Consider the following 15,824-nt stretch of genomic DNA (forward strand, 5'->3'; position numbering starts at 1 on the left):
ATATAATTCGGACTCTCGGCCTACGGTTGTCTATAAATGTAGTATGTATGTATATCAAAACGGATGAAACTAGTTATGGCTACTTTTGATCGATGACTTTTCAAAAGTGTACTTTTTTGGACAATACAATCACAGCACACTTTTGAAAAATCATCGATTTTTTGATAAATATTAAACACAGAAATAATATTTAAGATAGTTTTTTTTAATTAATTTTATTTTTTAATTAAATTACTCTCACAACTGTATTATCTGAGCTTTTTGGAACATATTCCACCACGCTGTTCCGATCCACCATCCCGGTGGAATACACATGTGGCAGAATTTCTGTGAAATTTGTCACATACAGGTTCCCTCACGATGTTTTCTTTCACCGCTGAGCACGAGATGAATTATAAAGACAAATTAAGCACATGAATCAGCGGTGCTTGCCTGGGTTTGAACTCGCAATCATCGGTTAAGATGCATGCGTTCTAATCACTGGGCCATCTCGACTCTTGTGACCGCTATAATTATAACAAAATACTTCATGTATAATTAAGCCATATTATAAATTTATGTAAGGAGATATTACATAATTATATAATGATTAACTAGGTTCCAATGAAAATGATTGCAAATTATAGCAAATTTTGTTACAGTTAACTAAATACCAAATACCGATAACTAGCATTTTAAAATAAATACTATAGAATTTAAATTTATAACTTGCAGGTTGGGAAACTGTGAGCATAATTCGGTAAAAAAAACAGGAAGACTGTGATAAACAAAACACAAAAAAAAACAAATACATATATAAATTTAATTGTGTCGTGAATTATTTTTAATTTCTTTATTAATTGCATTTTAGTTCTAATGAAAATCGTTAAAAAATATACTTTATAAAGGTTATTACAATAAGGTATTTTATCTTCTCATATCAATTTTACAAATCACTTAAAATAAGATTAAAATACATAAAAAGGCATTTTAACAATTGAAATACTTGTATAACGTAGCCATGAATTTCCAGTAAAATATAACAGAGAAGGCATTTGTCACCAGCAGATATTAGATTTAAAAATAGAATTAAAAGAGAAGTGATTCCGTTATTTTATATTTTAACGGTATAGCTACAAGAATCAGTTCCAAAACCGTATAGCACTTAATTCTACTTTATATCAGAAACACGAAGATCTGCTATAACTCTGCAATACCAAACACGGAATTGACACAATAATATTTCTTTGAATGCTTGTACTTACCGCGTACTCGCACGGCTAGCACAGTACAATCGATTGAGTAAAACCGGGCTATTAGGTCACTGGGCTATTACATGCAGAAATTAAATTCGCTTATAATTTTTAATTTATGGAATAGGAGTCAAGGCGATTGAAACTTGATATACAGCGATACCGCTCAAAGAAGTTAATTGAGCCAGGCATATGTTTTCGTTTGTGACAGCGTATGTAGCTAAAATGAAGGTTAGAGGAATTAGGGATACGTGTTATAATGATATCCGAGTCCCTGATGAATGTTTTGGCCATAGCGACCAATCTCAAGGGATCTATCTAAGTACGTACGTCATATAACTGAGCGCGATTATGTGCGCAACCACAGGTCTACTGGGCTCACACATTTCTTGATTTTCACAGTTCAATGGGATACTGATGTTTGGAGAAGGATTAATGGCCAAAGGTCATACGTGCCTTTTCGAGATACGGGAGTGTTTAACAACTTCGAAACTTTTCTACTAAGGAGTTCTTGACAGACAAACTCTGAAGCATTTTACTAGTTCAGTGTGGAGTTTCATCTCCACACCTCGACATCTGCAGCTTGATGAGCTAGCCAAAAAACCAACGAACTTAGCAATGAATACATCATATATGGGTATCGATGTCAAACATGATAGTCAGAAAACATTATTATTGCTATTACAGTAGCGTCTATGTGTGTAGTACCCACACAAGTAAACCAACTTCGCGGTGTATTATTCCGGTTTGAATATTATGATACACCCTGCAAGGACAGGCACAAGGGGCGAATTGACGAGGGGTATTTTGGCACTCTTAGAGGTATTTGTTACTGTTAAAATGATATGGGTGACATACAAAGATAAGTCGAATAGCTGTGTATGTGAATTGACATATGTAAGAGGAAATTCAGTCTTGTGTAATTTCCAGGAAATCCTTAATGAATTTAATTTATATATACCTTTTATTTCATAAGTGAATTGACTGCAAATTTACTATTTGAAGGTAAGTAAAGTAACTCAGCGTAAATTTATTACATTTATCTAAAATAAATTTTCAAAGGCTGAGTTATTAGGTCACCTAGCAGAATCAGTATCTCCCTCAGGCTTCGGTTATGATCATCACGATTTCCTCATATCGCTTAATACAAAATATAAAAGTCAACCTACTTTTATGTTTCGAAAAATATTTTATTTGCACTAAATATGTGTTTTTTATTAACAATTGAATCGCAATAAAACCATACGAAGATACAGATTTCGGATAATCAAGTCCATATATGGATTTATCAAAATTTATAAAATTAATCGGATATCAATTTATTAATATTCAATTCTTAAAGAAGTTTATCAAGGCTCTTTTAGGTACCGGTAACATAAATTTCAGTAATTTGTTACATAATAATGGATAACGATTGTATTAAAAATTATACCGTAATCTATGTAATAAATATAATATAATACAGTGCGAATTGTTAAAACGAATGAAATGCTGTATTAAAAAAGGTTAATGACACACACGCTGAGCCGAGATGGCCCAGTGATTAGAATGCGTGCATTATCGTGCGGGCTCAAACCTAGTACCACTGAATATCCACATGCTTAATTTACGTTTATAATTCATCTCTTGCTCGGCGGTGAAGGAAAACATCGTGAGGAAGCCTGCATTTATCAATTTTATAGAAATTCTCCCACGTGTGCTTTCCACCAACCCGCATTGGTACCTCCTGGTGGAATATGTTCCAAACCTTCTACTCATAGGAGAGGATGCCTTAGGTCAGCAGTGGGAAATTTATACTGTTGTTGTTGTAATGACTCAATATATACATACATACAAAAACAAAGACTGTAAAAAATTAATGCTAATATTAATAACTGCCATATTAAAATTAGCATTAATTGTCAATCGTGTTAAAGTACTTACTGATATACGACTAACAACTTTCACCTCATTTAACAATTGAATTTAATTAACAACAGATAACTTCTATTTGTTAGAAACTCTATCCACGCATCTTACGTTACAGTTCGCAATTAAAATCTAATAAGAGTCAATGAGGCAAAAAAAAATGTACTTACTATTTTATAAAGAAACAAACTGCGTGGTCAAGTTGACTTTCCTACGGTATTACGAATTCTAGGTTAATTTATATGGCACAGATACTTTAAATGCGTTTTTATTGTTGTTTCGTTTGACATTGTATACTTTCGGATCTCGAGCCCATTTAAGGTCGAGACATCGAGAGATGTACAAAGATTAAAATAAATGCGGTGAATGTATATTACATTCCAATCGACGGAGTAAAAGATAAATAAACCTTACATATTGCATGCGTTTTCCTCATCTCGCTTGTGTTGTATACTACAAATAGTTCATGATTAATATATCTTTATTTATAGCACAACACTAAGACTCTTATTAAATCAACTAAAATGTTACTTCCAACCTTTCGGAAATAACTTCAACTTTTTTTTCCTTATCCATCCTGTACTTGTATGTATAATGATCTGTATGTGTAGATGTGTTTAATGACTTCTTCAAAATCGTTGGATGACGATCCATTCAACAGCCATTCTTGGACAGGGATCAACAGGTGTCGCATAGTCATTATAAGGAGTAAGTGTAACTCTATTCCTGAACAATATGAACTATATCGATGTTTAATATTTGTGACATAAATCGTTCCATTTAATATTAAACGTTACAATAACGTTCTTAATATAATCAATACGGCTTAAGAAATATTCTTTGTAAATTGTAATCATAAAAATAGAAGCATCACAGCTGCTTACATACGAAACATATTTCAAAACATTCGCTGACTACAACGAAAAATAAGCTCTTTAACAACACCTGTGGCAGACTAGTAAAATTCTCGTTAATATATTTTCGTCTACTTTATGACTAAGCACTAAAGTTAAAACTAATAAAAACATAAAGAACGGCATAACGAAATTGGGTCACGTGGAGTAACAGCCATTAGGCTTCGTATCGTAAACACACTGAACGCCCACAGTCCGATAGCCCGCGGACTGTTGACTGACTATCAACAGGTAAATCCTCAATTGATTTATGTTCATTAAACTATGCTTACATAATTCTCGAGAGAAATAGAGCGTGCACTGTGGCTGGAATTTGTAATATTTGTATATAATTTTGTATATATTCTCACTGCAATAAACAAATTTGTAATAACAAAATTTATTTATTGCAGTGAGAAGAACATAGTTCAATATTCTGGAACATGTGATCTATGTTATTCACATTGGCGCTGTAAGAAATACCAGAACAATTCTTTACATCACTAACGGACCAACAATTTATGGAGCTAAATAGTATTCTGCCTGTAGTAACAATGGCTCACACAACCTTCACACTGGAACACAATTATACTATATATATTTCTACCTAATAGTATCTGATGAGTGGGTGGAATTAACCCAGGCGGGCTTGTACCAAGTCATATCACTACTGAAAGTTAAGTTTACTTTTATTGTTGCATAAAATATAATAACATGTCATATATATTAATTATACAATATAAGGTGTAAAAAAACTATAGAACACCCAATAATACAAAAAATGTGATTAAGTATAAGTTTTAAGAAATATCTGAATGTCAATAGTTAAGGCCGTTAAATAAGACTCCCGAATAAGGCTATGAATTAAAATGGTTTGGGTATATGGTCGAGTTAGCTCCAGGTACACAAATATTTACTTAAAAATTCAGGCAATAGCAGCGGTTTAGCACGAGAACAATTTAGATACAGTGTACATTAAAGTACTCGGGATAATTAAGCTTTGTACCTGTGAAAAACCAATTAGAATTTGATCCTTAGCGTTTGTAAACAACCTAAATACAAACAACTAAGTTTAATTAAATTTATTATTTATTAAAATATATAATTTATAAAATAATATATGTCGTAATAAATAAAATTTTAACAAAAAGAAAAACCGACTTCACACAAAACACTATTTTAAAACAAATAAAAATGTACTAAAAAGTAATAAAAATAATTGCATATTTAACATATTTTTGAGAGTCCTCCTAGGTAAAATGAAATGAAAAATATTAGACTACTTAAAAGTCGATTTACGATTATATAACGTAGTTATAGTTAGTGTTATATTTGGAGCCGGTGTCAGCCACGGGTACACGCTTCAACAATCAAAAGAAAGAAGCGATACGAGCCTCTTGATTGACCCAGTATATTATCGTATAAAAGGTAATTTGTAAGAAACATATTTCTTAAAGTATTCTTGTATTGTTTTTTGATAGATATAGTATAGGTTGGCTGACACCGACTCCAAATATAGCAATAATTATAACTACATTATATAATCGTATATCGACTTTTAAGTAGTCTAATATTTTTCATTTCATTTTACCTAGGAGGACTCTCAAAAATATGTTAAATATGCAATTATTTTTATTACTTTTTAGTACATTTTTATTTGTTTTAAAATAGTGTTTTGTGTGAAGTCGGTTTTTCTTTTTGTTAAAATTTTATTTATTTTTTGATTTTAAGTGAAGCTGATGTAGACTAACATTTTTTTTTAATATGGCTAGATTAAGCGTGCCGTTTATATGAATCAGAAACTACTTCGGGGACAATTTCAAAAGAAACTTTCGAATAAAGCAAAAATAGATTTTCGAAAATGCGGCTTTAATACGTCATGCGGCATAAACTACAAGGTACCACCCTCGAATGAGCTGTAATCGACCTCAGTAAAAAAACTTTGCAAAAGAGCTATTCGTATGCTATGTCGTACATCATATGACATCACATCATATACACAAAATTTGATTAAAGACAGTAAGAAATTCTGCCCCAAATCGCACCCTAACTGTAAGCCGTTTAGGAGTTCCGTCAATACATATTATAAAACAAAGTCGCTTTCTCTGTCCCTATATCTTTAAAACTACGCAACGGATTTTGATGCGGTTTTTTTTAATAGATAGTGTGATTCAAGAGGAAGGTTTGTGTATATAATAAATGAACAATATAGTAAAGAAACACTGACAGTTTTAGAAGTTTGCAATGTGATGTCGTAAATAAACAAATTCTATATTTAGTATCAGTTTTGCACCCGTGAGAAGTCGGGGCGGGTCGCTAGTTAATTATAATATTCGATTATGATAATTACATGAACATAACCACGTTCCGGAAGGTGATTTAAATATCCAAGTAACCCATAAATAAAAGATTCGACCGAGTATTGCTAACGTGCTCCTCAGAATTGTTCCGTTCCCTCCCGTTCCCTTAATTTGTCATGGATCCTATACTCAGAACCTTACCAAACTTTCACCAAACTACCCTTAAAGTATGTCCTTTATAATTTTAAAAGTACCATCAAAATTGTGCCAACCGATTTTGAGTTATTCACCTATTTATCGCGCACATACATAATGCAAATTTAAGACTTATGTCGTTTTCATAGGGATACCATCATCGGAAAAAAAAAAAAAAAATGGGACCCCACGGGAAGCACTACCTTTCAAACAAAAAAAAAATTATCAAAATCGGTCCACCCAGTAAAAAGTTATGAGGTAACAAACATAAAAAAAAAAAAAAAAAAAAAAAAAAAAAAAAATACAGACGAATTGATAACCTCCTCCTTTTTGAAGTCGGTTGAAAAAACAAAATTACCTTCTTTTATTGTTAATTATAAAAATATGCTTCGAAGTCAAAGTGTTTTATTATCGCTACTGACATAAAAAAGCTTTATGTATTTAAAACATGCTATGTAGACACACACGAATACCTCAAAAATGTATAAAGTAGGAAATGCCACAATGTATAATACTTATATGAGTTACTTGTCCGTTCCCCTCGGTAGAATCTACATTCCGAACCGGTGGTAGTTTTACTTTTAAAGTTGTCTAAAATTAGCATTTAAGCCTACTTTAATAAAGTAATTTTATATTCTGACGTTTTATTTTAATATTTTATACATTCAGCCTTAGTCGTTATAAATAATTATTTAATAACTTAATGTAAACGAAAATAACTTTTTGTTTCGGTTCATTGATGGGCGTGGACTTTGAAAAAGGTTAAAGCAACTACTTTAAGTCAATCTCTCGGATTTTATAAATCTAACATTTTTTGTCTATTACTAGTAAATTCCAAAAATGTGTGAATAACATTTTATTTTTAATTCACCAAACAAACATCTTTCGACTACATATTATAGTTTTATAGAAATACTGTTAATTAACGGTTTTAAATACAAACTAACTCTAAAACGTCGAAATAAATGTTTTGGAACCAATTTATATTTAAGCAGCAACAATAATAAATAATCTCAAGTATTATAAATTAATCTTTCAATCCGACAAACGTCACATAACATTCTAACAACGATACTAGTTATATAAGATGGCTTTTATTTAATTTAATGTCGAATTATGACAGAATAAAATCTTGGCGTCAACCAAAATACAGCGCATTTTTTCATTGTACATAGAAGAGATAGAAAAATAGCAAAGTACAAAAGCACTGTTGTTTAAAAGAGACAAATGTTTCTGGGTACACCCTTGGTAACGTAAGCTAGACAATCGTCATTGTATAAAACGTTTTCTGAGTGGACTTGCCGAGAGATAAAACATCATCGTAACAATTTACACTTCAATCTTGAGTTGTTAATACTACCATACAAATACACATTCCTCAAAATATAAAAACATTTTTTTAATATACTGATGCATATAAGTAGGGCGAAAGGGCTACCACCACTAGTGAAGAAGAATCGCTCATAAGAAATACTGATTTACATCGCCAGTACACCTTCAACTTTACCAACAAATCATGATTTTAAGTCAGTTGTGCATCACACAACTTAAATGTAGCATCGACAAAATTCGTTAAACCGATCACATCCGAATTAAGAACGCTATTCCAAATTATCAATATTTATTTCTTATGCGAATATGATTCCATAAACGTAATATCAAATGACCTAATATATTCGTCAATTTGACACGTCGATTTACATGCACTTGCTTTCCCGGGTTGAACTGACGCGAGAATCTATGGCGACGAATGGCCACGAATGGCGCGATATGGTAGCTCCATCATTTCTCTTCTCATAATTACTATTGGTAGTGTACATAAATCTTCAGTAATCGGTTTTATTCAATTTGCCGATGCTACATCTAATTTGTTTCGTACTATACTACTCAAGTATACATGCACAAAAAAACAAAGTGAAAAATATAACATAAAAATATTATGCATGATAGCCTTCAAATATAAGAAAAGGTATGTTTTCAAACACAACTATTTTGTAAGAAGTTGTGAAATTTTAAGATTATCTTCCAACGATATGCTATTTTTAATGGGTATTGTACACACTTTAAATTATAGTTATTGTTAACAATATGGGGCATCAATTTCTAACGTAACTTATTATGAAATCCATGTTAGTTTCTCGTTTAAAATATAATAAGTGTCAGTAATTTGTAAGCTGAACTTTGAATATGATGTTAGTTTGTTTAATATGATAACAACTCCATTCATTATGATACCGTCAAATATAATTTCGACGCCATTCGATTTCAACCAATAAGAAACTCTTTCGTGGCGGCTACCTCAATTAGTCCAATTATATCATATTAACATTCAAAATAAAAAAAAAGATATATATTTCGACTTGTTTTTTGTAATTACAAATATAAGAAATTTGTTTATAATTTCTACTGTACTAACAACGGTTGTTTAACAATAAATAAACAAGATGTTTATTAATTAGTCCTCTAAGCGAACCGTTTATTTATGGCGTGTTTACAACGTGCCTTCCAGTAAGCTGATTAAGGCTATCCTAATTTTTCACGCCAGTTAAAACCACTTTATTTAAAATTAGTACAAAGTCAAAGTGACTAGAGTAATAAAACTCGAAGCTTTAAAAAATCATTTATATACATACATACTACAGCTATAAGTTAGTTTTATCTATAATCCACATCATAACCATCTGTCTGTCGACCTTTTACTGACAAACTATTGAAAGATTTATTGGTCTTTTGTAAGAAGCAAGCATTAGGTCCATGAAAATACATATTGTAATACCTAGCAAGTTACAATCAACTCCTAAAACGCGACCGAAGTTTCGAGCAAAACGAATATATTAGAGGGAAAATCTGTGTATGGAGAAATCTTTTATAAACAGTATTTATTTTAAACTTATACGTATATGTATGTAATAGAAACAAAACTAAATTCGTCGTTAAAATTTAGCTTTCAAGTCCACCCCAGCTAGACTACACAAAAAAAAAAATTAAATTAAAAAAAAACTTTGCTCAGCGCAGCGAGATTGCAGCTAAAAGCAACTTCCGATGTAATTTCTCTCGGTAACATAAACATAGCTTCTACTTATAGAGTTTGTTTGAGGCTCTTAAACAGCCTGTTGCTTGGTCAAAGCTTACCTTCTTCATTATAATTTACATGCGTTTATTTCACGGTTGTAATATTTTAACATCAAACTCATTGAATTAAAATTTAACAGATTGATGATTTGCGACATTTTTAATTAACACCTTAATTTAGAAATTTAACAAAATCAAAACATTTTGCGTCAGTAAAAGCCAAATCAAATCCATAAACGTTTTTTATAGGTAATTTGTTAAACGGGATGTAAATATATTTTAACTTAATGGAATCTTACCCATGCTGGTCATACGGAAAAGGCCTTCTATTGAATGTGGGCAACACATGACTACATCCTACAATATATTTATAGATAGAGTATTCTATAAATAACAGGGGGTGGTCAATTCACACAAATGGTCAGTTTGTCTATAATATATTATTATAAATATTAAGTAACACTGTCTAAATAGACAGTGTTGAAATAGGAAAGTACAGACAAATGTCTGTACGTTCCTCTTTCAAACCATTGAACTGAATTCGATTAAATTTTGTTTGAAGCAAATTTAAACTACAAAGAACAATATAGGCTACAATATATAACTAACATATGAGGATTAATCCCTGAATCCGGGGGCGAAAAATACTTTATAAATACTATACTTTTACAGCTCTTACTCTTGTAGGTATATAGATTTTTTTAGTATCGAAAATAAATGCATACGCTAACAGTAAAGTTCATTTAAATATAATCTATATTGATATTACAAATGTAAAAAAGTAACTCTATCTGCCTGTCTGTCGTTTTTCACGACCAAACCGCTCTGAACCGATTTTGATGAAATTTGTACGAAGCAAATTTGAACTCTAAGAAAGGTACATAAGCTACTTTTTTGCGTAGCACATGACAACTAATACCCTAAAACGCGAACGAAACCGCGGGTTACTATTATTTTTGTCATGTATATACAAAAGAAAGCTTTAGTATATGAGAAAGTGGTTTGCGTAATAATATAGTACGCAGCTTAGATAATGCCTGCAAATAATTTTCTCCAACTCAAACCCGCCTTTGCTTATTAGAGCAGCGTAATATGTTTATCGCTTCTAATTTTCCGCTTGCTAATTCTGGTTGCGCCTACGATGAGCAACGATCAATATTATCCCTTAGTAACAATACTTTTTTATTATTAATGGGTTACTATTTCATTTGAAGTGATTAGCTTTTAAGATAAACCCAGGACGAGTTAAATATAAAGAATTAGTTTTTAAAAAGAAATTATTTTTAGTAGCTACTTCTATATAGGGAAATACAAATGCATGGAAAGTAAAAAAAGCCGTTAATGGCCTGAACTCTCTCCAGTTGCATCAGTTCATCATCCTATCAGATTGTAAGTGAAGGTTACAGAGACAAGTATACAGAATTTTACGAACCTATATCCTTTTGACTTATCAAATGAGAAACAAAAATACTTAGTATTGTTAAAAGGATCATAACATCTTAGTTCCTAAGGTTAATAGCATATTGGAAATGAAGGAATAGTGACTTCTCAGTGCCAATGTAGGCGGTAGTGATCACATACCATGAGGTGGTCAATTTAGCAATCTACCTCCTTTTTTAAATAAAAAATGAGGAGTATCTCGCTATCACTACATAATAAGCCTAAGAACGATATATTTAATGCCTAAGAACGGAAATGTTCGGCTAAATTATTAATCTTTTCATTTCGCCCGTTTTTATAACAAAATTAAAATTAAAATTAACTTTACTCGAGTAAAGTCGTACTTAAGAACTTACGTAAGCACTTTTGAATCGTTTACAAGTTAAATTAGACTTAAAACGAGCATTACGCAACCAAGACACTATTGTGAAAAGCCGACAATTGACTAAGTTTGTTCTAATACTCTTTAATAAGCATTGTAACGGTTATTAATTATTTACAATTAAATTATTCCTAATACCCACCCACCATGCCTACATGGGTGCGTAGGCATGGTGGGTGGGTATTAAGTATCCACAGTTATACCTTCAAAGTTAAGGAACATAACATGGACTTAAATTGAAGTAAAATTAAATTTTTCTTAACAATTTGCTTTTTCTGTGACTAGGTTTTTGTAAAACAACTTTAACATCATAAATTATACCGCGCACATTTTCATTTGTTATTAATAAGACTATAAAAATATTCTTAATTATATAATGTTATTTCTTGCATTCTTAATTATTATGACTATATTCTTTAAATATATTTCGGATATTACTTTATTGAGATAATTAGAGAACTGTCATTGATATAATTTTGTAATCCATCAATCTATCTACTAATAGCTAACCGTCATCATAGCTTATTATATTTATAATGATAGGCGGACTGGCAAATGAGCCGCCTGGTGGAAACGGTCATCACTACACTGAGATATCGACGTGATAAGAAATATTGACCACCAACCATAGGAAGTAAGTTCCTTGTTTCTGTAATTACTTTGGCTCATCCTTTAAATCAAAACACAAAAAAACTAAGTGTTTCTATAAACAAATAGAGAGAGCTTATTGCTACAAGAAGGTAAAAGTAAAAAGGTAACTACACAACAGGTCACAAAAACAACAAGTTAATAAATATATGACCAACAAGAATATTAAATATAAAAATAAAATTACATTGTTTTGTAAATTTGTAACAAAAACGTATAAAATTATGTAGTATTCTCACCATTTTATACTTAATAATGTTACTAAAAAACGTTGATTTTTAAAACTCGATATCATATAATCATTATTTAAAATGTATAGTATGTAGATTGTAAAATTATATCATCACCGCGACCTCATTTGCGTTGCAACTTACAAACTAAAAATAAAAAAAGGAAATTTGTGCTATGAAAATGTACCACTCCTAATATGAAATAAGGACTAGGGCCTGCCTTCTCTTAAGAATTTGGAGGTATCCTTCCAATGCTTTCCTTCATCACAAATCAATTTAAATCAAAATACCAGAGCATGAAAATTGAGCTTGATCAGCTTTTAAACCGCTATCTTCGGTAAAACTCACGTGTACTAAACCACGAGGCTGTGATTCCTACCAGAACACAGATAATAAAGTATAGCAAAAACCGTTTTTCTATTATATACTTAATTAACTTCCTGCGTTGAAATTGTAATTTGCCTTCACACGTTTAGTATTTACTAGCGTGCGAACTAAAATGAATTGCGATTACATAAATGTACAATTTAATTAATTTATTCTTATGTATTAAGAACATTTATGACTATGAAATAACTATTTATTTAAGACCACATGGAAAGCTGCCACATATCAAGTGCTCAATTGACATGTTAAAACTGATGTCCTAGTAACCCTTTTACATGCAGGAATTAAATTTATTTTACGCTTTCAACACGTAAGCCAGCATTGTGTAAAACAGGCAGATAAAATAAACTAAAGGTTATAATTCTTTTCAAAATAATCTCAAATATAGTTTTACGATATTTCTCTATTTTTTTACATCTTGACGAGATCTTTGATTAATGTTTTGTATATCGTAGAAATTGTAAATGATGTTAGGAATAAGACATAAACGTTCTATTTACTAGTACATACTTTTAATGGACATTTAAAAATATTGTAAAAATGTTATATGGACATTTACGATTCCTATTTGTTATATGTTACAACGTAGATCGTTTGTAAAAGGATTTACAACAAAGGATTCTGTGCTAGAAAATTTTCTAAGGGCATCTACAAATAAACGTCAGTTTCATCGTCCGATACACGCGGTGATCTCATCGACTCGTAGTTCGTATTCAAACGAAGCTATTAGAATTCTCGGATATGACATATCCCTTGTCGTAATTCAGTTACTCCATCTCATGTGAACGAAATCTAATTTGAGTTCGAGACTCAATATTTAGGTCGCGAATTTAGATAAATAATTCGATGATGTCGGAAGATTCATTAATGAGATTAATGTTTTAGCTGAATTTCTCCTTAAAACTATATTAATAATTGTAGATCGATGACGTAATTGAAGGTTTAAAATACTACGTTCCAATTTCACAAGGACCACCGGAAGCCTCGTCCCTAATGAGGTCATCGTAAAAGATGGCCCATTGGACCAAATGTAATGCTTTTCTAAAATTTTGTATTAAGCTAGATACTGTGATCTTTTGAAAATAAATACATATATTCATATATTATTACTAAAAAAAAGGAAAGAAACGTTCTGAAGAACTATTACGTCTTTAATAAAAAAAATGTATACTGAGGTGCTTTAAGATATTAAGAATGGTTTTATAGCTTTTTGTAGAAATAGTCAAAAAATAAATTTATTTTAATTCATACGATTACTTTTTACTACATGATTACTTTGACATTTGGGGGTAACGACAAAATTAAGCACTGGAAGTGGTACTGGATGTCAAGGCTTCGGGTGGGAAAACAGGCTCTATCACATTTAGTTTGGGTCGTTTTTTGACTGCACTAAGTAGGTCACCAACCTTTTGACACTGAAATTCAGTCACGGTGGCCGTGTTATCTACGGTCGATTCGGAAAACGTGACGCCGCGTCGAGCGCGGCGTACGTCGTCCGCCAGGGCGCAAGCGTGGTCGGCTTGCTACGGCGCGCGGCCAGACGCGCTCGCGGGCCGAGACTGGCGTGTTCGCGCGTTTTCCCTCCCGCGCTTTCCCACTGGCATGCGCACATCAAGCCTGCATTGTTCTGCAAATAGCGGCGAGGGCTGGGCCGCTATTCAACCGTGCGTCTTTCAGAGCCAGCGATACACTGAACTGTTGCCGCGGCACTAAAGATGTGCGCGGACAACTTCGTTTTGTTGGTCGAAACAGTAATTTAACCAACTACTTACACAATCGCAGGTAGCCTTTAAAATGTGCTAAGGTGGCCCGTTTAGAACTTATTACCTCTTATTTATATTATTTTGTTTTATTTTTTTTACTATAAATATATTTATCGTTAGCTAAAGAGCTACTAATATCTGCCAAATTACTGACTGTATTAGGATTATAAATACATAACAGATTAAGAACAGCTCAGTATATACTATTCATTACTGTTTTTCAGTTATTATCATACATAAAATTGAATCAAATTTCGAATTGCAGTACTTATGATAAAATAAATTTTATTATTGTATAAACTTACCTTGTGAAAATCTTAAGATATAGCACGAAGAAAAAAACAATTAAAAAGGTCGTAATAAATCCAATGACCCAGTTAAGCTTTCTCTCGCATAGTACGCGTTTGTTACGAGTAGAAATTGTCGAGCTATTTCAAGAACGCATAAAGATTAAAGTCGGTATAAACAGTCAACAGTGGCCACATCACAAATGTCGATCGTCGATAAACAATTCGTTTCCGAGTACAGAGCAGTATACATGCCCTCGTTTCAAACATACTAATGTTCTGAAATCCGGAAATCATGCAGATACTTATGAGTAAAAAGGTTTGTCGAAAAAAACTATTTTAATTACATCAAAGGCTTGGGATGTCTGAAATGTTCTAAGTTATTACAAATTTAGAAAAAAAAAATATTTTAACTCCTGGAATTAATAAAATTAAAATTTACTAGTTTTCGTCTCGACTTCACTGCCATGTGGGAGGGGTAAGTGTTTGATCATTTTTGTTGCCCCAACGTATAAAATGAGATATTGTGAAAAAGATTATGAATGTCTGAAATTATCGAAGAATAAGATTATTCAACGAAAATAATAAAAATTATTAATATTATTAGACAATTATAACATATATTTTTCGCTAAGACATTTTATAAATATACATAATTACATATATTACTTCTCTACGTTTATTTGTACTTGTATCATTTTTTTTATGGTATAGGTTGGCGGACGAGCATATGGGCCACCTGATGGTAAGTGGTCACCATCACCCATAGACAATGACGCTGTAAGAAATATAAACTATTCCTTACATCGTCAATGTGCCACCAACCTTGGGAACTACGATGTTATGTCCCTTGTGCCTGTAGTTACACTGGCTCACTCACCCTTCAAAACGGAACACAACAATACTGAGTACTGTTATTTGGCGGTAGAATAACTGGTGAGTGGGTGTTACCTACCCAGAGGGGCTTGCACGAAGCCCTACCATCAAGTAAAATTTTGATTGACTTAGAAATATTCTAAGAAATTAATTATATTTACTAAAATTAAAAAATGACGTCTCAAAGTCAATTATGTTATATTTTACAGAC

At 31.8% G+C, this 15,824-nt stretch overlaps 1 pseudogene; it reads right to left on the reverse strand.

Moving 5' to 3' along the window:
- The window catches only part of LOC124544044, a 34,771-nt pseudogene extending 20,397 nt beyond the window's left edge, over window positions 1–14,374 (reverse strand).
- Window positions 14,375–15,824: the final 1,450 nt, after the last annotated feature.

The sequence above is a fragment of the Vanessa cardui genome, chromosome 4 (assembly GCF_905220365.1).
Source record: "Vanessa cardui chromosome 4, ilVanCard2.1, whole genome shotgun sequence".
Taxonomy (NCBI): Eukaryota; Metazoa; Arthropoda; class Insecta; order Lepidoptera; family Nymphalidae; genus Vanessa; species Vanessa cardui.